This window comes from Dendrobates tinctorius, unplaced genomic scaffold (assembly GCF_039654945.1).
Source record: "Dendrobates tinctorius isolate UK_male_01 unplaced genomic scaffold, ASM3965494v1 ptg000004l, whole genome shotgun sequence".
Taxonomy (NCBI): domain Eukaryota; kingdom Metazoa; phylum Chordata; class Amphibia; order Anura; family Dendrobatidae; genus Dendrobates; species Dendrobates tinctorius.
In genome coordinates this window covers 14,333,114-14,357,388 of record NW_027361672.1, presented here as the reverse complement: position 1 = coordinate 14,357,388, position 24,275 = coordinate 14,333,114, and the positions used below count along the sequence as shown (strand labels likewise).

General features: G+C 41.6%; 1 protein-coding gene across 12 annotated transcripts in view; it reads left to right on the top strand.

The window, feature by feature from the left end:
- KCNG2 (potassium voltage-gated channel modifier subfamily G member 2) overlaps window positions 1-24,275 on the top strand; it is a 393,620-nt gene that overhangs the window by 101,835 nt on the left and 267,510 nt on the right. Inside the window, exon 3 of one of the 12 annotated variants that reach the window (XR_012230510.1) lies at window positions 8,447-8,515. The exons of the other annotated variants lie outside the window; for them this stretch is intronic. The gene's annotated coding sequence lies outside the window, so the exon portion shown is untranslated. The remainder of the gene's footprint in view (window positions 1-8,446; window positions 8,516-24,275) is intronic. 12 annotated transcript variants of the gene reach the window in all.

The window sequence follows — 24,275 nt, the reverse complement described above, 5'->3', positions numbered from 1 at the left end:
TTTGCTTGAGTGCGCCGGGTGCTGACACCGGCCCTGGCAGTACCGGATCGCGGCTCAGAATCTTCCTGGTTCGGGGAACCGGCTGCTTTTTTAACAAGCGGTTCCATCGAACCGGGGAGAACAGGCCGAATCCCAACCCTGCCCGAGGGATCCATTCACTATAATGATGTAGCAGAGTTACTCTGGACTCCGTCTGGCCTCTTCAGCATTGTCCTTCTTTTCAGAAGTGCACAAAACTGTGGCCAACGGCACATTTATGCAATCCTAAAAAGACGGACACCTCTGGAACACAAGTCCCATGGCGTCCACAGTGCCTCTGTGACTCATTATAGGGAATCTTCTATCAAGGGATCTGTCTGAATCACTTATTTCAGAGATTTACACGGAAACCCCAGTGTAAGCGCTTAGTGCAGAGCGCAGGATAAATATGCGCCTTATTGCGATCTCTACTAATCTGAGTACTTACAACCGGGTTTCTATCTAAGGCCGGGGTCACACTGGCGAGGAATACGGCTGAGTGAGAGGCGCTAAAAGCACGCATTAGACACGGACAAATGATTTTCTATGGGGTCACTTGCACCAGGCGTATATTTCTCCTCAGTATCCTACGCTCCGTGCCAATCGCAGCATGCTGCGATTGTCAGCGTACTACGCCCGTAATACGCCAATGCAAGTCTATGGGTGCGCAAAAAATACGGATTACACACGGACCACTCATGTGACTTGCGAGAAATACGCACCTGGTGTCTTTTAGCAAAGCCGGCAATTCAGTGCGCTATACCGTTAACTCACACTGACCGTTTTAATAAAGAAACGAAAGAATAGATATAGACACATAGAATACATAGAATGCATATATATATATATATATATATATGAGTCTATATCTATTCTTTGGTTTCTGTTAGAAACCCTGTCATAGGGCTCCATTATATGTCCATTTTGCAAGCCTGCGAGAAAATCTCGCCATACGGATGCCATACGGATTACATATGGATGCTGACATGCGCAAAATACGCGACCACACCTTGATTACGGATGACATACGGAGCACTGTTTAGGGGTCTGTCATCCGTATTACGCATGTAAAATACTGACCGTATTTTGCGCAGGTTAGTGTGACTCCAGCCTAACTCTCTGAATAACATAATTCAGATGAAACCTCCGAGTGTTCTATTCACTATAATGAGACAAAAGATTTACTCTGGACTCCGTCTGGCCTCTGTTCAGCAGTATCCTTTTTTTTTTTATAGTCTACCGTGCTTTTATACACGCTTAAAAAGACGGACACCATTTTATTCTACTTTTTGTTTGGCTGTGTGCTGAAGAAGGAGTTTTTTTGCCCACTTTCTTTGCAATCTTTACAATTTTTTAAAACTTTTTTTTTTTTTTTACTTTTTTACCTTGTCCCAGGTTGGGGTATCAAATTACTTGCCTTGATTGCTCAGCTGATTCTCAGCAATGCTTTTGCATTGCAGTGCTTTAGATCAGTGCATCACACATATGGATGTGGCGTACAGCTCCTGCTCTGAATAGGAGCTTATAGACCATCATACCTGGGTGAGACCCCATGGCCATCTTTTGCCTTGGGTTCACCATGGAGACAATCCACACAATGAAATTACAATCGTGTTGTGCCGATTGGAGCAGTGAGGGCGCTCCCTCCCTCTGCTGTGCTGATTGATGTCACTATAGACAGCTGCGATCGGCACTATCACCAATTGTAGGCGTTGCTGCAGGGTGTCAGTTCTCATATAGCACTGACATCCGCTTTTGATTGCGTCAGAGCTCAGTGATAGACCTTGCTATCGTGATGCTGTACATTGCAGGAATGGGTGAAAGGATGTTGTGAAGGGGTTAAAGAAGCACTCCTAAACACTTTTATTTTTAAAGCCAATCTGTCAGTAGAATTGACTTTCCTAAGGCATTTATATGGACATGCAGGTCATAGGAAGTTGACTAAAATGATACCTTGATATCTGCGATCTGATGTCTTATTCTAGAGAAAAACGCCACTATCTATATAAATAAGCTGTTAAGAACTATGGGTCAAATATAGATCTCCACAAGAATCTGCCTCCAGAGCTTATTTCAAAATAAAGGAGATATTACCAGTGTGAGACATTTGTAATGATTGACAGTTTGCTTTCCTGATCTATAGGTCTCACACTGGTAACACCTCCTTTCATTTTTAATAAGCTCTGGAGGCAGATTCTCATTGAGATCTGTATCTGACCCATAGATCTTAGCAGCTCATTTATATATTAAAAAAACCAACAGATTTCTCTGGAATCAATCGGATCGCAAATGTCATGGTATCAATTTATTCAACTTTCTATGACCTACATGCCCATATAGATGGCTTAGGAGGGTTGATCCCACTGACAGATTCCCTTAAAGCTGTATATATGTGTATGCACTGTAGTGTCAGTGTGTTAATATATTTACGCAGTGCCACTTACTCCATTATTAGTGCCATTCCAGTCGCCTTCTGAGTCACATGATAATTATTCAAACTCTCTGGATCACATTGTACTCTGTGTGACCCATAAGTGTCTTTTACCATGTAACCTTATGGAATGTCAGAGTGTGGCACCATATGCTTACATTGTAAAAGAGACTTCCGGCTCATGCATAGAGTGATCCAGATTGCTGTCACTGCTTTTCAGACTCTCAGAAGAGAACTGGAACCGTGTTGGATACTGGAGAAGATGGCTGTAGGTGAGTATAGGGCTTCTTTAAATACTTTCCTGCAAAGACAGAAGTGCAGCTTGAGGCTGAAGACTGGCATAAGAATTCACAATTTTGCACTAGTCAGCTTTATTTGAAAAATTGTTTTGAAATTCTCCTTCACTGATTTATTGCTGCTTCTCATCATTTTACACTTGCATATGGGAATGTGAGAGATTCCCACAAAACAATGTCTGTTGGTATCAAATCAGATTATATACTGTATGGCAGCTAGTAGCCCTTGGGCTTTGAGAGTCTTGGACATATTTTATAGTCTTCAATTTGTATTTGTTACTTTAAAGCTTATAATTGAAACCCGTTGTACTTGACAAATACATATGTATTGCTCTAGAGCAGTGATTTTCAACCTTTTTTGAGCCGCGGCACACTTTTTATACGTAAAAAATCCCGGGGCACACCACCAACCAAAATGGCACAAAATGACACTAAAACAGTACATATTATACATATAGTTAATAATATAGATTCTAAATGTATTTTTACTCACTCAGTATTCCCATATATATATACAGTCCCATGTAAAGTCATACATACAGTCCCACGTATATGAGCCACATAATTATCAGCATATACCATATATATATATATAGTATATGAGCCGGCGCTTGTACTCCAGCCTCATGGCCATAGTATTTCTCATTGTACCCCTTTATATTGCAGTATATGAGCCACATAATTATCCCTTTCTTTTAGTAATATGCCCCATCATTATCCCCTTCTTTTAGTAATATGCCCCATCATTATCACCTTCTTGTAGTAATATGCCCCATCATAATCCCCTTCATGTAGAAATTGCCCATTCCACTACCTCCATCATTTCCTTCTCCCCACCACCCCATTACTGCCCTTTTGACAACCCCATCATTGCCCTCTCCCCACCACCGCCTTCTTATCACCCCCATCACCGCCTTCTCCATTGCCCTCTCCCCATCACCGCCTTCTCCATGACTCCCATCATTGCTTCTCATCACATCCATCAACTCACCTACACACGCACACAAACACACACCTCTCACCTAGACACACACACACACACACACACACACCCCTCACCTCTCCTCACCGGCAGCTTCCTCTCACTGGCACAGCAGCCGCGGGGCTGAATGATGATGTCATCCAGCCGCGCCGCTGACTGCTGTGTCAAGGAGGAAGCGACACAGGAACACGGGACTGCTGCCTCTCCGACCCGCCGCCCTGCTTGCCTCCACATGGCTAATTTGCATCGCATGTAAATTAGCCATGCGGACACGCGGCACACCCGACCATGTGTCGCGGCACACTAGTGTGCCGCGGAACACTGGTTGAAAACCACTGCTCTAGAGTCATGTCATGAACGATGATTCCCTGAGTCACATTTAATCTAAAATGTTCAATGCAAATACATAATTATCTTAGTATATGTTAAATAATCCACAAGATTGGCTTGTTTCTGATCCTATAGAATAATACATTGTCACTGCATGTCTCCCTAAATAGAGATATGTCAAATATATCGCTGTGCCTGTGAAAATTAGCGAAGTATTTCAGAACATTTTACCTGGGGAAAATAAGATGAATTTTTATAATTAACAAACTATTGACAGGGAATGATGCAGAATTAGCGAATGTAGAAACTAAGATTCTATGTTAATGAATAAAAAAAATGGAATTTTATTTTATTGTAGAATTACCTCCCACTAGCAAGTCAGCAGAAATGATAGTTATGGTCTTTTAACTTGAAATTTCAGCTTTGTATACTAGTAGTATTAAATTTATCTGCAGCAAATGTTATCATAGAGAAAAATATGAAGTCAGAACTGAAAAACAGAATTATCATAGGAGACTAGTCATGAGCGGGCATGCTCGTAAGTGCTTGGTGCTCACCCAAGCATCTCACTGCTCAAGATGCTTGGCGAGCGCTGAGCATTTCCAGGGTTGCTCGGCGGGAGCTCGGGTCTCCGCCCTGCATGTTTGGCGCTCTTTACAGAGCCAATCAACATGCAGGGATTGTCTGCCACACACTGTAATGCCGCAGTCATGTTGGTTGTGGAATTAGTGATTGACTGGCCGCACAGCGTCAGTCTTCTCTGGAATCATGCAGTGTAGGGAGAGTTACCTCAGAGATGGGGACAGATTTTGTGTTTTAGTTAGTGTGGGTATACCATATTTCATACACAAATCCATCTAAACCAACAGTCCTTCTGAGGACTAATCAAAGTGCATAGATATCAGTGCTAGATAGGCAGGCAGTGTATGTGGCAGACTTCATTGCATATAGCAAGAAGGTCCATTCCAGTACTGTCTCCTGCTGCTGCCTATTACAGATATTTACCGTATATACATAGCCCCAGGTATCAGGAATAACTGGGTTTTTTTGCTCCATTTGCTTGTTGGCACTGCAGAATACAGCCAGTCCAGATCCTTTCCATATTACAACGTGAAAATCATAGGCTAACAGTATGGGAGTATCCACTTTCTAATAATGAGAACATTGCTTTTAGGTGGCCATCCTGTATGTCTGTTCAAAGGGTTATTGGAGTGCGACAACTTTTGGGGAGCACCTTGCATTCACTTCATGGGCAAACAGTATGGGAGTACCAACTTCCAAATATTGGGAACATTACTTTCAAGTGGCACTCATTTACGTGTGTTCAAGGGGTTATTGGGGTGTGTCCACATTTGGGGCAGGTGTTGCATTCATTGCATAGGCAAACAGTATGGGAGTACCAACTTCCTAATAATAGGAACATTGCTTTCAGGAGGCACTCAATTACGTGTGTTCAAATGGTTATTGGAGTGCGTCCACATTTGGGGAAGGCCTTGCATTCGCTTCATGGGCAAACAGTGTGGGAGTACCAACTTCCTAATAATAGGAATATAACTGGGAAGAAAAAAGCGCAATAGGGTCTTATCCAATGACAATAGGGAGTAGGGAAAGAGTGAGATGCACTCACCTTGCTGTGTTGCTTAATGGCAACACATGAACAGCATGTAACAGCTGCTGTACAGATACCGGTCGAGAGTACAACCACAGGTAGAAGGAAAACAACGGGAGGTATCACTCATGTGCTGTTGAGATAGAATCCTTAAAATCAAATCATTTATTAGAACATGTTTACAAGTCAACGCGGTTTTGAGGTTTGTCCTGATGAAGAGGTCCGGTGTGACCTCGAAAAGCGTTGACTTGTAAACCGTTCTAATAAACGTTTCAATTTTAAGGATTCTATCTCAGCAGCTCAAGAGTGATACCTCCCGTCGTTTTAACTTCCTAATAATGAGAACATTGCTTTCAGGTGGCCATCCTGTACATGTGTTCAAAGGGTTATTGGGATGCATCCACATTTGGGGCAGGTGTTGTAGTCACTGCATAGGCAAACAGTATGGGAGTATCAACTTCCTAATAATGGGAACATTGCTTTCAGGTGGCACTCATTTACGTCTGTTCAAAGGGTTATTGGGGTGCATATAAATTTTGGCCAGGGCAGGCATTGCATTCACTTCATGGGCAAACAGTATTGGAGTATCAACTTCCTAATAATAGGAACATTGCTTTCAGGTGACTCATTTACGTCTGTTCAAAGGGGTATTGGTGTGCATCCAAGTTTTGGCAGCACTGCCACTCACTACATACACAACAGTATAGGAGACCCACTGTTTAATAATGGGAACAACCAAGCATAGCTGGCTGATGGTTCTCTAAGAATAGTGAAGGCTAACTGCTAGCCATTTTAGAATAGTAAAGGCCGCCTGATGGCCCTATAAAATAGGCTTTGTGACTTACATGGCCAGATAAGGTTGTAAAATGACATTTACAAGTGAATGCATTTGTGTTGGTTGAAAGCAATGCTAAGGTTGAAAACCGCATCAAAAACGCTACGTGTGAACATAGTCCAAGTGGTGAAGGAGAATTCTTGTTTTTGGTTATTTTTCCTTATATACAAGTCATTACCCTGGAAAGGATGTTCCTTAACATATTTCCCAGGAAAATCCATTTTGGGTTTGTTTTTGTATGTATTATTGTGAGTCTGTAAAAGTGGCGTAAGACTCTGGCAACATTGAAAACAGCAGTGACCTGGGAGTCAGAAATGCTTCCTGGGGTCTTCTCCATGCTGTTCCCATCGATTTCCGCAATTTTTAGTCCATCTGCAGACCGCTTGGGGGGCCGTGGTAAAAATGCTCAAGTTCCCAATAGACTTACATTAGGCTCGTTGCTCGGGTTGCGCACCCGAGCATTCCGATTTGCTCAACCCGAGCAATGAGTACCTGAGCATTTTCGTGCTCGTCCATCACTATAGTAGACCTCTTTAAAACCTTGAATTATCCACTAAAATTTAGGAATGTAGGCAAGAATATGTTTTGGACACATAAATGATATTGTGTGCTCCACCTAGACATAGACTGATGTGCTGAATACAATGTTCTGCACCTTGCTCTTGGAATATATTGGTTTTGTAGAAGTGATTGATTTGCTATGCATATATTGCAGGAAATTCAATGTAATTCTAGCTGTGCCTTTAAAATCCATTTGTGTTGTTCAGGCTATAATTGCGCTTTATGCTAGACTGTGTGCTCCCTCGCCCCTTCCCTGTGGAGCATATGATATAAATTACCTTACCCTGTCTTGTAGGTCAGTGTACCAGCAAAGCTGTTAAGTGTTATCTGCACTTGCATTATTACTATTATTATTAGCATCAATTGTATTCCATACTCACTGCTGAAATAAAAAGACTTTGAGGAACAAAAATACTGTATTTCACAGCATTCCCAAAATTGATTTTTTTTCCCATGCCTATTGCAAGCCTGAGGTTTGGATATTGAAGGTTTGGAATGAAACAAAGTATTTGCTGCTCTTTCCAGATTACTTCCTAAAGGGGGTTTTACACATAGCGATATCGCTAGCGATATCGCTATAACGTCACCGATTTTGTGACGTTATAGCGATATCGCTAGCGATATCGCTATGTGTGATACTTAACTCCAACCGGCTCCCCCGCTGTCATCGCTGATCGCGCGAGAATGTCCGGCTCCATTTCTCGTTGGACGCTTCCTGCTGGGCTTCCTGCTGGCGCCAACGAGCGACGCGTGGAGGCGAGCGGGAGGATGTCAGGATAGCTGTGTGTGAAAGGTGAGTATCGTGCGCTGCGTCGCTGCTGCATCGCTGTGAGATCTGCCTGTGTGACAGCTCACTAGCGATCATTTAGCGATGCACCAGCGATCCTGACCGGGTCTGATCGCTGGTCGGATCGCTGGCGCAACGCTAAATGTAAAGGGGGCTTAAGTAGTAATGAAAACGTCTATTGTGTACGTGATTGTACACATTAAATTGAATACACATACTGCGATATCAGGAATTGCTGGAGGCTTTGAGCCCTGCGGTGAACTTAATTCACAGAGTTATTTATTCATCTTCAAGAGAAAATGTCTTTATCAGACAAAAGAAACCAGGATTTGTACAGGCAGTAGTAGCAAAAGGGAATAAAGACATAAAAATTAAAGGATGAATTTAGAAAACAAAGCTAGAAAAGAACAACCAGGCAATGACTACATGCGTAGGAAGAATATGAAAATATATGGTCCAACAAAATAGTGTATAATTGTTTCATAGCTTTAAAGCACCAATCCTGAGTTTTGTTTTATTGCAGCGCTGAAGTGGTGCAATTCTAAGTTCTTTGACCCTGGTATTATACTTGACAGCCGCCATCTTCATCTTTTATAGGCAACGCTTCAGTGTGAACTGCCGGATTGCTCCAGTGTTTGCTGGACGATACGGAAGTCACTAGTACATGTAAGTAGTGATGCAGGAACTACGACTGTTTTGTTAGCTGCAACACATGCAGGGATTGCTTGTCTAACAGCCGCGAGACATGCAGTCGTGGAGACTCGAACATACTTTTCGAGCACATCAAAGACACTCAGCACCCAAGTATGCTTGGATAACAACTGAACACGTTCGCTCATCTCTACATGTAAGTCTATAAGAGCCAGGAAGACTCATAGACTAACATTGAGAGCATGTGACCGTTACTTCTGACTTCCAGTAAGTCGGAAGTTAGGGTCACAAAATGGAGACCAGAAAGGCGTCAGAAATGACTAAATACAGAGGCTGGTGAGTAACCTATAGCTAAGCATGTTGATCCAGTAGAACGCAAACACCCCATGTTACAAATGATTACTGCCCCATGTTATAGGAAAAATTATTTCCTGACTCCACATATGACAAATCACTGGAGCAATGCACGCACTGTGTGCTGCGGGGATTCACCAGTTTTTGACCCTGGACCGGCGGATTTGTATGAGATGTATGAGTTATACATAATCCCGGTCAGTGGGCACAGTCTCGCTTCCGTACACTTGTATGGAGTGAGGCAACACACTCTTCTCGACCATGCCCACTGGCCAATTACGTCACTAGACGAGGCCCAGCGTCGCTTAATACAAGTGTATTGAGTGAGGCTACACCCACTGGCTGGAGGTATGTTTAACTCATAAATGTCCCTGGTCTGAAACCGACTAATCCAGGCAGCGCGCAGTGCATGCACTCGGGGGATTCGTAAGTCTGCAGACATACAGAGTGATTGCAGACTTATCAATTTGGACCAGACAACCCATTTAGCGTACTATCTCAAGACTCTAGTCCCCATACCCTGAAATATAATAGTTTTCAAGAAAGGCATTTAGTCCCTCCTTGAACTTATTTAGTGAATTGACTAGCACAAAATGTTGTAGCAGAGAGTTCCATAATAGCTTGTACAGTAATGAATCCCCATTCTGATGATTAAACTTTCTTTACTCTAAAAGATGTATAGGATGTAAATCAGGGGTGGGGAGTCCCATTTCTACCAAGGGCCATTTCGATATTTATACCATCCTTCGGGGGCCATACAAATTGCGCTTTAACTCCTCCCACAAATTACATCCTGATGCTGGCACTGGTGTCAGGGTATAATCTTTCATTGCACCCGCCTCAGCATTCAGTAGTGAACACTGTGTGCACGTGCTCACATAGCAAGAAGAAATTAATGGGTCGGCAGTCACCTAAATACAGCTGCCGGCCCAAGCACTGTGGTCGCTGGGAATCTCCCCGAGTTCGGATAAACGGTCATCGAGGTTATGGGCCTAAATGTAAAAAGATGATTAGAAAAATCTCTGTACTGTCCATATACCGGGTGAGTCATAAAGGACGGACGTTTTTAAACTAATCATAAAATCGTTAAATATTTATTAAATATAAATGTATTCACAGATTTGGTTACGTATACTGACAAATATTTGACAAATTCAAGTGTGGAAAACAACATCTGCCATGTGGTGGCCATTATCAGTGATGCATTTCCAAAGGCGTTCTTGGAAGTTGGCATCAACACGTTCCAACACAACTCTGTCGATTTGGGCAATGGACCGATCACGCCATATTTGCCCATAGCGCACCACACCGTTACCTTAGGGCTGTGCAGCGGTCGTTCATGTAATTCTTTCGGATTTTCATAGGCCCAATAACGGCAGTTCTGCTGATTAACCATGCCATTGACATGGAAATGAGCTTCATCAATCATGAATAAAATAAGGTTGTCGTTTTGCTCAATAATTGCTTCCATCTCATGTGCGAACTTCAGTCGCGCTGCGTAATCCCCGCGCTCCAACTGTTGCACAATGGCCAATTTATAGGGGTGGAAATGCAGGTCTAAATGCAAAATACGCCTTACTGTACGATTACTGAGGGCAAGTTCTAAAGAATGTTTCCGAGCAGATCGACTCGGACTACGCAGCATGGCTTGCCTGACGCGTTCCACATTTTCAGGGGTACGTGCCGTTCGTGGAGCCCCCGGTGGTCGTTTGTTCATTAGTGTACCTCGTGTACGGAGTGCTTCAACCCAACGTAGGATAGTGTTACGAGCGGGAACAGCTTGATTTCTGTGAATATTGAAATGACGCCGAAACTCACGCTGAACGGCTGTGATACACTCATTATTCTTGACAAAACTGTCGTACGCAAAAACGCGATGTTCTATCGTCCACGGCACCATAGCTTAAACTGAAACTAAAATAAAAACAATGCTTTCACCTCACAAACATAACCCCGCCTCCCGCACATCTCTACCTCCACCTGGTGGTGAGTTATAGCCACTTCAAATACATCCGTCCTTTATGACTCACCCGGTATTTGCACATTGTAAGTGGATCATTAATCCTAAACTTTTGTTTTTCCTAACTGATTAATCCTGAGTTTGAAAGCACGTTTTAGTACTGCAGTCCAGCCATTCCCTTTTTCCCTTCCCTACACAACCAATTTTCATTTTTGTATTTTCATTTTTCCCTCATATTACCAAGACCCATAACTTTTTATTTTCCACCACCAGCAGTATGGGGGCTTGTATATACACTGCTCAAAAAAATAAAGGGAACACTTAAACAACAGAATATAACTCCAAGTAAATCAAACTTCTGTGAAATCAAACTGTCCACTTAGGAAGCAGCACTGATTGACAATCAATTTCACATGCTGTTGTGCAAATGGAATAGAAAGCAGGTGGAAATCATTGGCAATTATCAAGACACCCTCAATAAAGGAGTGGTTCTGCAGGTGGGGACCACAGACCACATCTCAGTACCAATGCTTTCTGGCTGATGTTTTGGTCGCTTTTGAATGTTGGTTGTGCTTTCACACTTGTAGTAGCATAAGATGGACTCTACAACCCACACAAGTGGCTCAGGTAGTGCAGTTCAGCCAGGATGGCACATCGATGCGAGCTGTGGCAGCAGCAAGACCGCTACCTCCACCTTTGTGAAGGAGGAACAGGAGGAGCACTGCCAGAGCCCTGCAAAATGACCTCCAGCAGGCCACAAATGTGCATGTGTCTGCACAAACGGTTACAAACCGACTCCATGAGGATGGTCTGAGGGACCGACATCCACAGATGCAGAACCACTCCTTTATTGAGGATGTCTTGATAATTGCCAATAATTTCCATCTGTTTTCTATTCCATTTGCACAACAGCATGTGAAATTGATTGTCAAACAGTGTTGCTTCCTAAGTGGACAGTTTGATTTCACAGAAGTTTGATTTACTTGGAGTTAGTCTGTTTAAGTGTTCCCTTTATTTTTTTGAGCAGTGTATTTTGCTGGACAAGTGGTAATTTTTGAATAACACCATTCAATTTACCGTACAATTGAAAGATAGGAAAAAAATTCCAAGTGCAGTGAAATTACAAAAAAATGCAATATATATATGTATATACCAATGGCGCTAAAGCGTACAACCACAGAACACAAAGCAGCAAGTATTAAGACAACACACCACTCAGATTGTCTCCATAAAAATAATAATAAATAAACCTTGTATAGACTTGCGCTAATTAAATGTGTCCTGGTTAAAAACCCAAAATTGCAAGGAAGTACCTTATGAAGAGATCTGTTACCTTTACTGGAGCTGAAGTTGGCGAGGCACGGAGAAAAGTCTTCAGAATACAGATAAATTTCCAGGTCCTTTCCCAAAGATACTCCCCGACACAGCTATATAAAGGGTTGCTGGAGCTAAAGGGTGCTACCCCCTAGCATGCCGCCGTCCCGGCCGGTGACTGGCGTGCAGCTGGAGGTATATATCCGCAGGCTGTAGAAGTACCAGCCGCCGCTTGCAAAAGCAGGTCTGCAAGGTCCGAAAACGCTGAAGGACCTTGCATGACGTCACAGTCACGTGGGGGATCACGTGACAGGCAAAAAAGCGCTATGAGGCGCTGAAGGGGCCAGAATACAATGGCAAATCCTACGTTGCAGAATTCACTGATTCCTTCCTCAGGGATGGCCCCCTAAGACAAGAGTAACCCTTATATAGCCTCCAGTATATAGCCTCCAGTGACAAAGCATCATATTATACATTAAAAGCAAATAGCTCAATTTAGCTATTTAAACCATTTGGGATCAGAGTATTCAATTCAAATATCCATTTACTTTCTACCCTGGACATCTGATGGATAAAGTTACCTTTCCTAATGCTTCTTTTAACAATTTGAATCCCAGTCACCTTAGTGTCCTTTAAAGAGCTCCCATGATGTGTAAGGTAATGGTTAGAGAGGGGGTGACCTGTAAATTTCTTACAGATATTTCGTAGATGTTCCCCAATTCTGACATTTAGGGGACGTATCGTTCGACCTATATATAATTTATCACATGGACATGTGATACAATATATCACCCCCTTCGTGTCACAGGTGATGAAATCACGAATCTGAATCTCCATAGACTTATTCACAATAGAGAGTTGTTTCTTACTGCCCAATTTTCTGCAAGATGCACATTTTTTGCAGGGAAAAAAACCATTTAATTGCTGTTGTAAGTGAGAATTGGGGCCTGATGTTAATCTAGAAATAGAAGGGGCTACCAGGTTACCCAAATTGTTTTCCCTTCTAAAGACAAACCTAGGGCGAGCTGGCAGAACTTCCCCTATGGTTTTATCATTTTTCAAAATACCCCAGTGTTTATTTACAATTTTTCTGAGAATTTGACTTTGAGTTATATTGAGTGATGATGGGAACCTCATCTATAATGGAATTTTCTTTATTTTTCATTTTATGTCTGAGGAATTGTTCCCTCGGTATATTCCCATTGTGTTCCCTGGTGGCTCGCAGGGATTGGGTATCATATCCTTTTTGGCAGAATTTTTTAATTAGAGTTTCAGCTTCAGTTAGATAATCCTGTGGCTTGGAACAGTTTCTATGAGCCCGTATAAATTGGCTCTTTGGAATATTAAGAAGCCAACTTGGGAGGTGGCAGCTTTCTAATGAAATATAATTGTTTGAGTCAGTGGGTTTATGAAATAATTGTGTCTGGATAGTGTTGTCCTCAATAAAGATTTTTAGGTCTAAAAAGTTAATCTCCGTGAGACTAGTAGTTGCTGTAAATTTTAAAAAATAACAATTTTTATTCAATTCATCAATAAAATCAGTTAAAAGAGTAGGCCCGCCAGACCAAATAAAAACAATATCGTCTATGAAGCGGTGCCAGAGTACCAGATTCGCGCGCAGCCTGCCCTCGGGAAAGATGGTTTCATGTTCCCACTTACCAACATACAGATTTGCATAACTGGGCGCGAATCTGGTACCCATTGCGGTCCCCCACTTCTGGGAGTAGTAGTTCGCTCCATAGTAGAAATAGTTGTGGGTGAGTATAAAATGAATACAATCAACAATAAAAGTGATCTGGTCGCTAGGTAAGTTTTTAGCCTCAGACATAAAGAATTCCACAGATTTGCACCCCTTTTCATGTTCAATAACTGTATAGAGGGAGGTTATATGTAAAGTCCCTAAGATGAAATGATCCTTCCATTCTATAGTGTTTAAAACCTGTAAAACGTGAGTAGTGTCCTTCAAATAAGCTGGAAGAGCAGGGACTAGTTGCTGTAAGTGGTAATCCACAAATTTAGAGAGGTTAGCTGTCAGGCCACCAATAGCCGATATTATTGGTCGGCCAGGGGGTTTGATCAAACTCTTATGAATTTTTGGGATGTAATAAAAGTATGGTATCCTAGGGTGAGTGGTGTTAATAAAGTCAAATTCCTCTTTTTTTATATACCCCTTATCAAAGCCACGTTTGATGAGGACCTGCATTTCTGCAAGGTACCTTTCCGAAGGATCACTGTCCAATAATTCATAGGTACGTGAATCCGACAGTATCCTTAAAGACTCTTCCTCATAGTCAGAAGTGTTCAAAATCACTATACTGCCCCCTTTGTCGGCCGGTCTTATTGTAATTGCATGATTTGTCTGGAGTCGTTTAATAGCTGAACGTTCTCTACTAGATAAATTATACTTACATTTTCTGCATCTTTTGTCAGATATACTCCTAATGTCCTGTATCACGTTGTTTTGAAATGCCTCGAAGGCTTCTGAGTATTCTTGAATTGGATTGAAGTTGGATTTCTTTTTTAGACCGGTGTGCTGATAAGGGTCTATACTTTCAAGCGGGTTCGTGACATCACTAGAAGTCACTCTTTTTTTCATATAAAAATTTTTTATGGCTAATCTTCTCATAAAGGTTTTAATGCCTATAAAGGCCTGACATTTGTTAAAACCCACACTGGGTGCAAACTTGAGGCCTTTACTCAGTAAGCCTCTCTCGTTGTCATTTAAATTATAGTCACTGAGATTAAAGATTTTTTGTTCTGAATGGCTTACTTGATCCTTTGGTATTTGTTGTTTGTTCTTTTTTTTGGTAAATACAAGGTTTATTTAAAATTACAAAAAAAAACTCAATCTGGCATTGTTTTGGGGGTTTAGTTTTGCGGCATACAGTGTGTGGTAAAATTACTTAGTGTTGTTCAACAAATTAGTAGGATTACAGAAATACCAAACTTGTACAGTTTATTTTATTTTAGTAGTGAACTAAAAATTCTGAAATTTAAGATATATATATTTTTTATGCTGCCATTTTCCGAGACCCATTTTATTTTTCTGTCTAATGAATTGTGTGAGGGCTTCTTTCTAGTCACGCTGTATTCTACCATATTTGGTTAGATGTCATGTTTTAATTACTACTTTATAACATTTTTTATTTTTGTGGAGTTGTGTCAACCAAATACCATATATACTCGAGTATAAGCCGAGTTTTTCAGCACATCTTTTGTGTCCTGAAAACACTTCCCTCTCAGCTTCCATGGCTCCTTCAATGCCTCTTTCATCTCTCTAGCATTGGGCTTAATCACTGGGCTGCTTCCTCTCCCATACTACAGGAATTGGTTTCATCTTTTATATCTATCAGACTCATTGATTTTGTAGTGGAGCAGCCTTCTTTTTTTCTTCTTTTTTTTATGGCTCATAATGATTGTGTTCATAAATATGGTGCTATGATTAGGCATATGCAGTTCTATTTATTTGCATTTTTTTGAATGTTGGTATTACAACACATTGTTCATATTATAATGAGTGTGCCTTTTTTTCCCCTTCTTTGGAGCCTTGTGAAGTTAATTGTACTAGCTGTCAGGGATTTGGTGTGGGTTACTTATTGCTACATCATGGGCATAACTAATGTCTTTTCATCCATTGTTTTTAAATGTTTTTGAGCTTTGCTGTGTTTTTGCATGTGTTGTCATTGTTTAATAAAATGTAAAACTTTTTGCATTTTATGAATTGTGGGTGTTCCTATGGTTCTACGCATGCTTCTTTGCTCTTTTGTTTCATTCCACATTCATTATAAGGCCATGTGCACACATTGTAAATTTTTGTTGAATTTTTTACCCCAGTATGTGAAAGCCAAAACCAGGAGTGGAACGGCCAGAGGAAAAGCATAATATAAACATTTGCACCACTTCTGCATTTTACACCCACTCCAGGTTTATACAGTGTTTGGGCCCTTTTACTTCAGTTTCAGGATGTACCGGTACCATCTTGCATCTGAATATATATGCACATGTATAAATAGCCTTATAGAGGTCCAGTTAGGAGAAAAGGCCTATTTTGTAAGAGACACTGTGAAAACTGCACCGAGTAGATTACTAAAATACTGGCATAATACTTTTTGTTTTATTGATTTATACATAGAGAGCTTTGTATTTTGCCCCCATGCAACTGTTAATTTTGTTTAAGTGCACCTGTGTATACTCTTAGTTCATTGGGAGTAACTGTAATGAATAAGGTCTCCCACACTAACAACTATACACACATTATACATGAATGTAAACACTCATACTCTATATACACACTCAGGGGTGGACACTGACAGCTTGGGGCCCCTGTGCAAGAAATGTGTCTGGGCCTCCTTCCTTTTATGGCGACAAAGCTCTCTCTCTCTCTCTCTCTCTATATATATATATATATATATATATATATATATATATATATATATATATATATATATATATATATATATATATATATACTGTGTATATATATATATATATATATATATAGCTATGTAATATATACATGTATGAGTGGGGCGCTATATATATATATATATATATATATATATATATATATATATGTGTGTATTATTATTATTATTTATTGTTCTAGCGCCATTTATTCCATGGCGCTTTACATGTGAGGAGCGGTATACATAAAAACAAGTACAATAATCTTAAACAATACAAGTCATAACTGGTACAGGAGGAGAGAGGACCCTGCCCGCGAGGGCTCACAATCTTCAAGGGATGGGTGATAATACAGTAGGCGAGGGTAGAGCTGGTCGTGCAGCGGTTTGGTCGATCGGTGGTTACTGCAGGTTATAGGCTTGTCGGAAGAGGTGGGTCTTCAGGCTCTTTTTGAAGGTTTCGATGGTAGGTGAGAGTCTGATATGTTGTGGTAGAGAGTTCCAGAGTAGGGGTGATGCGCGAGAGAAATCTTGTATGCGATTATATGTGTATATGTATATATATATATATATATATATATATATATATATATATATATATATATATATATATATATATATATATATATATATATATATAGTGCCACACCCATACATGTATATATTACATAGTCTCCTTTATTATGTATATTGCCGTCACTTATTATGCAGTGCCCTCTCTTGCTATTTACAGCACCGTTCCCTACATATTGACTTATATAGAGCCCTGTTTTTATTACATACCGTCCTGTCTTGTTAGCTGTATAATGTAATGATGGCTAGGAAAGCTTCCTTTCTAGTGGAGGAGATGATGGACTGGTCGTCTGGTCACCGGCTCCTCCATCAGCAGTAATTTTATATCTAAAAAGAGAGGGGACTTTGTAATAAAAGGGCACTGTTAATAGCAAAATTAAAAAGAATACACTATGTAAGAGACAGCACTATACTTAACAGCAGAGGAAGCTATATAATAAGGGACGGCACCATATATAACTAGAAAGGATGGTAGGTAATAAGGGACTGTGTTATACATAAGTACATATACTATACGCTAAGGGACGGTGTTAGACATAATAAGTGAGTACACTATATTCTAAGGGACTGTGTTAGACATAATAAGCGATAATAATGTCTTCCTCCACCTCCCACTGTTCCTAAGTCCATTATAAGTCCCCCTTCCTCCAATCCCAATCCCCTACACCCCTCATTGTCCTCCTATCCCCGCATCCCATTATTGTCCTCTCCCCCACCCCATCATTGCCCTCTTTCTCACCTATATCATTGTCTTCTCCCGCACCACTATCATTGCTTTCTCCCCTGTCACCCCATCATTGCCCTTTCCACCACCTCAATCATTGCCTTCTCCTCCACCACCCCCATCATTGCCTCCTTCCTCATCACTCCCATCATTGACTTTTCCACTACCACCATCAATGCCTTCTCCCCCACCCCATCATTGCCCTTTCCACCACTTCCATCATTTCCTCTTAACCCACCATTCCCATCATGGCCTTCTCCCCATCACCTCCATCATGGCCTTCTCCCCATCACCTCCATCATGGCCTTCTCCCCATCACCTCCATCATGGCCTTCTCCCCATCACCTCCATCATGGCCTTCTCCCCATGACCTCCATCATGGCCTTCTCCCTATGACCTCCATCATGGCCTTCTCCCCATCACTTTATCATAGCCTTCTCCCCATCACTTTATCATGGCCTTCTCCCCATCACCTCCATCATGGCCTTTTCCTTATCGCCTCCATCATGGCCTTTTCCCTATCACCTCCATCATGGCCTTTTCCCCATCACCCTATCATGGCCTTATCCCCATCACCTCCATCATGGCCTTTTCCATATCACCTCCATCATGGTCTTTTCCATATCACCTCCATCATGGCCTTTTCCCTATCACCTCCATCATGACCTTCTCCCCATCACCCTATCATGGCCTTCTCCACATCATGGCCTTCTCCACCTACACACACACACACACACACACACACACAATCGATCCACACACACATACACACACACACACATCCACTCCACACACCTACTACATCATTGCCTTCTCCCATCACTCCCCATCACACTACATACATACACACACATACACAGTCACACGTGCACACACACACAGCAGCAGTGACAGGCAGGACAGTACCTCACATGATGTCTGCTCCGCAGCATCACCGCCTCCGCCCTCCGGCTGCTTCCTGTGTCTCTCGCACAGTAGCCGCGCCGCTGAATGATGACGTCATTCAGTGGTGCACTCCTCTCTGTGTCAGAGAGACACAGGAAGCGCTGGCGCCGGGCAGGAAGGATCCCTGCAGCTCCGCTCCTGCTGTTTTCTCTTGCAGGCAGCGGAGCTGTTGGGATCTCTCCCTGCCCGCCACTACACATGAGGGCAATCTGGCCAGGGGGCCCCCGGAGCCTCGGGCCCGGAGAAACCGGCCAGATTGCCCTCATCATTAGCCGCCCAGCAGGGGCCCCCTGTAGCCTCTGGGCCCCTGTGCAATGCACCGTTTGAGCCGGCGGTATGTCCGCCCATGTACACACTGACACATACTTAAAGCTGCATGGGCTGAGCCATGGGCTTTCAATCAGTTACAATAGAGGTGGAGAGTTAGAGAAAGTTCTCTTTCTATATTAGTAAAGCCATAACTGGCTAAGGGCTTTCTCCCATTTCTATCAATAAAGGCTCTTTCACACACCAAATTTTTTGTTAAATGTGCTAGCCATCATTTTTGCAGATGCCGTAGATCATGGACCCATGTGAAAAATAACAGAAATAACACACAGATGTGCGCTGTCCATATTTTACTGGTTAACATTTTAATGACTTATGATGTACATTTTCATCAAAAGTCAGTAAGGAAAGTATGAAAACACTCAAGAGCCAATTCTGCTTCATGCACAGCAGGTCCCAACCGTTATTACAACCCCTGGCAAAAATTATGGAATCACCGGCCTTGGAGGATGTTCATTCAATTCTTTAATTTTGTAGAAAAAAAGCAGATCACAGACATGGCACAAAACTAAAGTCAATTCAAATAGCAACTTTCTGGTTTTAAGAAACAGTAAAAAAAAATCAAGAACAAAAAATGTGGTAGTCAGTGAATCACTCAATTCTGAGGAAAAAATTATGGAATCACCCTGTACATTTTCATTCCCAAAACTAACACCTGCATCAAATTAGATTGCTTGTTAGTCTGCATCTAAAAAGGAGTGAGCGCACCTTGGAGAGCTGTTGCACCAAGTGGACTGACATGAATCATGGCTCCAACACAAGAGATGTGAATTGAAACAAAGGAGAGAATTATCAAACTTTTAAAAGAGGGTAAATCATCACGCAATGTTGCAAAAGATCTTGGTTGTTCAAAGTCAGCTGTGTCTAAAATCTAGACCAAATATAAACAACATGGGAAGGTTGTTAAAGGAAAACATACTGGTAGACCAAGGAAGACATCAAAGCGTCAAGACCGGAAACTTAAAGCAATATGTCTCCAAAACAGGAAATGCACAACAAAACAAATGAGGAACGAATGGGAGGACACTGGAGTCAACGTCTGTGACCAAACTGTAAGAAACCACCAAAAGGAAGTGGGATTTACATACAGAAAAGCTAAACTAAAGCCATCATTAACTCCTAAACAGAAAAAAAACAAGGTTACAGTGGGCTAAGGAAAAGCAATCGTGGACTGTGGATGACTCGATGAAAGTCATATTCAGTGATGAATTGCGAATCTGCATTGGGCAAGGTGATAATGCTGGAACTTTTGTTTGGTGCCGTTCCAATGAGGTTTATAAAGATGACTGCCTGAAGAGAACATGCAAATTTCCACAGTCATTGATGATATGGGGCTGCATATCAGGTAAAGGCACTGGGGAGATGGCTGTCATTACATCTTCAATAAATGCACAAGTTTATGTTGATATTTTGGACACTTTTCTTATCCCATTAATTGAAAGGATGTTCGGGGATGCTGAAATCATTTTTCAAGATGATAATGCATCCTGCCATAGAGCAAAAACTGTGAAAACATTCCTTGAAAAAAAGACACATAAGGTCAATGTCATGGCCTGCAAATAGTCTGGATCTCAATACAATTGAAAATCTTTGGTGGAAGTTGAAGAAAATGGTCCATGACAAGGCTCCAACCTGCAAAGCTGATCTGGCAACAGCAATCAGAGAAAGTTGGAGCCAGATTGATGAAGAGTACTGTTTGACACTCACCAAGTCCATGCCTCAGAGACTGCAAGCTGCTATAAAAGCCAGAGGTGGTGCAACAGAATACTAGTGATGTGTTGGAGTGTTTTTTTTGTTGGTTTGTTTTTCATGATTCCATAATTTTTTCCTCAGAATTGAGTGATTATATAATTTTTCCCCTATGCTTGGTTTAAAAAAGTAACCATTAATGACTACCACATTTTTTGTTCTTGATTTTTTTTTAGTGTTTCTTAAAGCTAGAAAGTTGCTATTTGAATTGACTTTAGTTTTGTGCCATGTCTGTGATCTGCTTTTTTTCTACAAAATTAAACAACTGAATGAACATCCTCCAAGGCCAGTGATTTCATAATTTTTGCCAGGGGTTGTATGCCGGCATCTGCCTGTAACTTCAGGGACATGAGTGAGCTTTAATCGCCACAGTTTAACCACCTAAATGATATAGTCAATTTGTGATAGCAGCACTTAAATGATAAGTGCGTATCAGCTCCCATTGGCCCCAAAGTGATGCAACCAATGGCCCCATTTGCATCTTGGTCCTCCTGTAAAGCTAATTCACAGGTTGAACTCTTCAGCAGAACTGCAACATCTTTATATAATGCCATACAAAAGGACTAAAGTATGTAATATAAGCAATTAAAAAATCTGATTCAAGTGCCTTAGGAGGACTAAAAAATGAAGAAAAATAAAGATGATTAAAAAATATATATATGGTAATAAAAAATGAACATTCAAATCACCCCCCTTTTCCTCCACTGAAATAAAAAAAAATAAAACTAAATGTGAGATATGGGAAAATGATATCAGTTGGATTTCATGATGGAATTCCCCATCAAGATAAAGTTTGGCCAAAAAATACTTGCTTGAGACCACTCAGCTCCCCTCCCTTCACATGCATTCCCCAAGGCCATAAAAAGCAATGCAATGTTTTTCTTCTAATTAAAACTCAAGGAACAAGCTTTTTGAAGCTCAGCGACTAGCAATCAGCACAAGGGTTGAGTGTTCTAGTGCAGGTACAGCCAAACTAGATTCTTTTGTCTGACTCGAGCACATGGAAACATGGGGGCACAACAGGTCACAGCAAGCTCTGAGGTATTGAATCTGGAAAATGACCTATTATAACAGAATGCAACATCTCTGAGACTAGCTGAGCACAAAACCGGAACCAGCATTCCTTCCCCCACTTGCCCGTGCCTGGCAGCCACCTGTAGCACTCTGTGTTATGGAGTTACAAAGCATAGCTACCAGTAATTACATACAGTAAACATATTTAGTCTCTGTGCACAAATAAAATCCAGCAGAATCCAGTGGCACCGCTGCTGGTCCATTCAGAGCTTTGGATGGAATGTTAGGAACCGCCACGGTTCTGGACAGAAAAATCATACTCTCAGATATGGGAGGAGAGAGGCTGCACAAGCCCAGGGGTGGGCGCAGAGTGTGGAAGGGAGCAGCCTAGGAGATAATAAGGCAGCCCATCATTTTGGACTTAGTTTTTCTACTGGCAGGAGGAGCCGTTAGCTGACGCAGCCAAGAAAACCGTGTAACTAAGATTTGGACCTGTTATCACCAGCGCCTCCCTGTGGTCACATGCTACATAACAAGGTAATTGCAACCTATCTACACCCTATCCTCTTGACTGCATACTTGTATACTGTTCTGTGTATGTATATGTTTGTATGTGTGTATATATATTTCTAGTGCACCTTTTCGGTGATTAAATATAAAATTAATCTTGGGCTGCTCTTTTATCTTGATACACGAATCCCCATGTCCGCACACTCTTTTGGTTATATTATACACTACCCGGATTGGTTTCTGACCTGATATAAGCATGTTGTCCGTGGCTTATGTCGAGCGAGGAACTGGCGGCAGCATACCTTACTGTTAGTGAGGAGCCCTGATATATATATCCCCCCAGCCTGGACTAATGATGTATATCCCCCCCACTGGGAGTGCCTCAAACTTGTACTTATAAGCGAAGCCTTTCTGGCAACTATTTGCCCCAGTGCAGTTCCTTGACTGACCAGAGGCAAGTGGTGGCGACAGAGGTTCGATCCCTGCAGGGTCCTTCTCTCCCCTTCCCCGAGGTGAGCAAAGTCATAGAATCATAGAATCATAGAATCGTAGAGTTGGAAGGGACCTCCTGGGCCATCTGGTCCAACCCCCTGCTCAAAGCAGGATTCGCTAAATCATCCCAGTCAGATGTCTGTCCAGCCTCTGTTTGAATACTTCCATTGAAGGAGAACTCACCACTTCTCGTGGCAGCCTGTTCCACTCATTGATCACTCTAACTGTCAAAAAGTTTTTTCTAATATCTAATCTGTGTCTCCTCCCATTCAGTTTCATCCCATTGCTTCTAGTCTTTCCTTGTGCAAATGAGAATAAAGTTGATCCTTCTACAATGTGACAGCCCTTTAGATATTTGTAGACAGCTATTAAGTCTCCTCTCAGTCTTCTCTTTTGCAAACTAAACATTCCCAAATCCTGCAACCTTTCCTCATAAGACAGGGTTTGCAGACCGGTCACCATTCTGGTCGCTCTTTTCTGAACTTGCTCCAGTTTGTTGATGTCTTTTTTAAAATGTGGTGCCCAAAACTGGACACAATATTCCAGATGAGGTCTGACCAAAGAGGAGTAGAGGGAAATAATGACTTCACGTGATCTAGACTGTATGCTTCTGTTAATACATCCTAGAATTGCATTTGTCTTTTTTGCTGCTGCATCACACTGTTGACTCATATTCAGTCTGTGATCTATTAGTATACCCAAGTCTTTTTCACATGTGCTGTCACTTAGCCCTATTCCTCCCATTCTATATATGCTTTTTCCATTTTTATTGCCCAGATGTAGTACTTTGCATTTCTCCCTGTTAAAAACCATTCTGTTAGTTGCTGCCCACTTCTCCAGTTTATTTAAATCTTTTTGAATTCTCTCTCTCTCTTCTCTAGTATTAGCTATCCCTCCTAGCTTTGTGTCATCAGCAAATTTAATCAGTTTACCCTCAATTCCTTCATCTAAATCGTTGATAAAGATGTTGAACAATACAGGGCCCAGGACAGAGCCCTGTGGTACCCCACTTGAGACATTCTTCCAACTGGATGTGCAGCCATTTACGACCACTCTTTGGGTCCGATCACTAAGCCAGTTATGAATCCACCTAACAGTTGCCTTGTCCATTCCATACTTAATCATTTTTTCAATAAGGATTGTATGAGAGACTTTGTCAAATGCTTTGCTGAAGTCAAGATATACTATATCTACAGCATTTCCTTGATCCACCCAATCAGTGATACCGTCATAGAAGGAAATTAAGTTAGTCTGACATGACTTATTAGTTACAAACCCATGCTGACTCTGTTTAATCACTTCATTCTTATCCAGGTATTGACATACATGTTGTTTAATAATTTGTTCAAAGATCTTTCCTGGTATAGAAGTCAGACTCACCGGCCTATAGTTGCCTGGGTCCACCTTCTT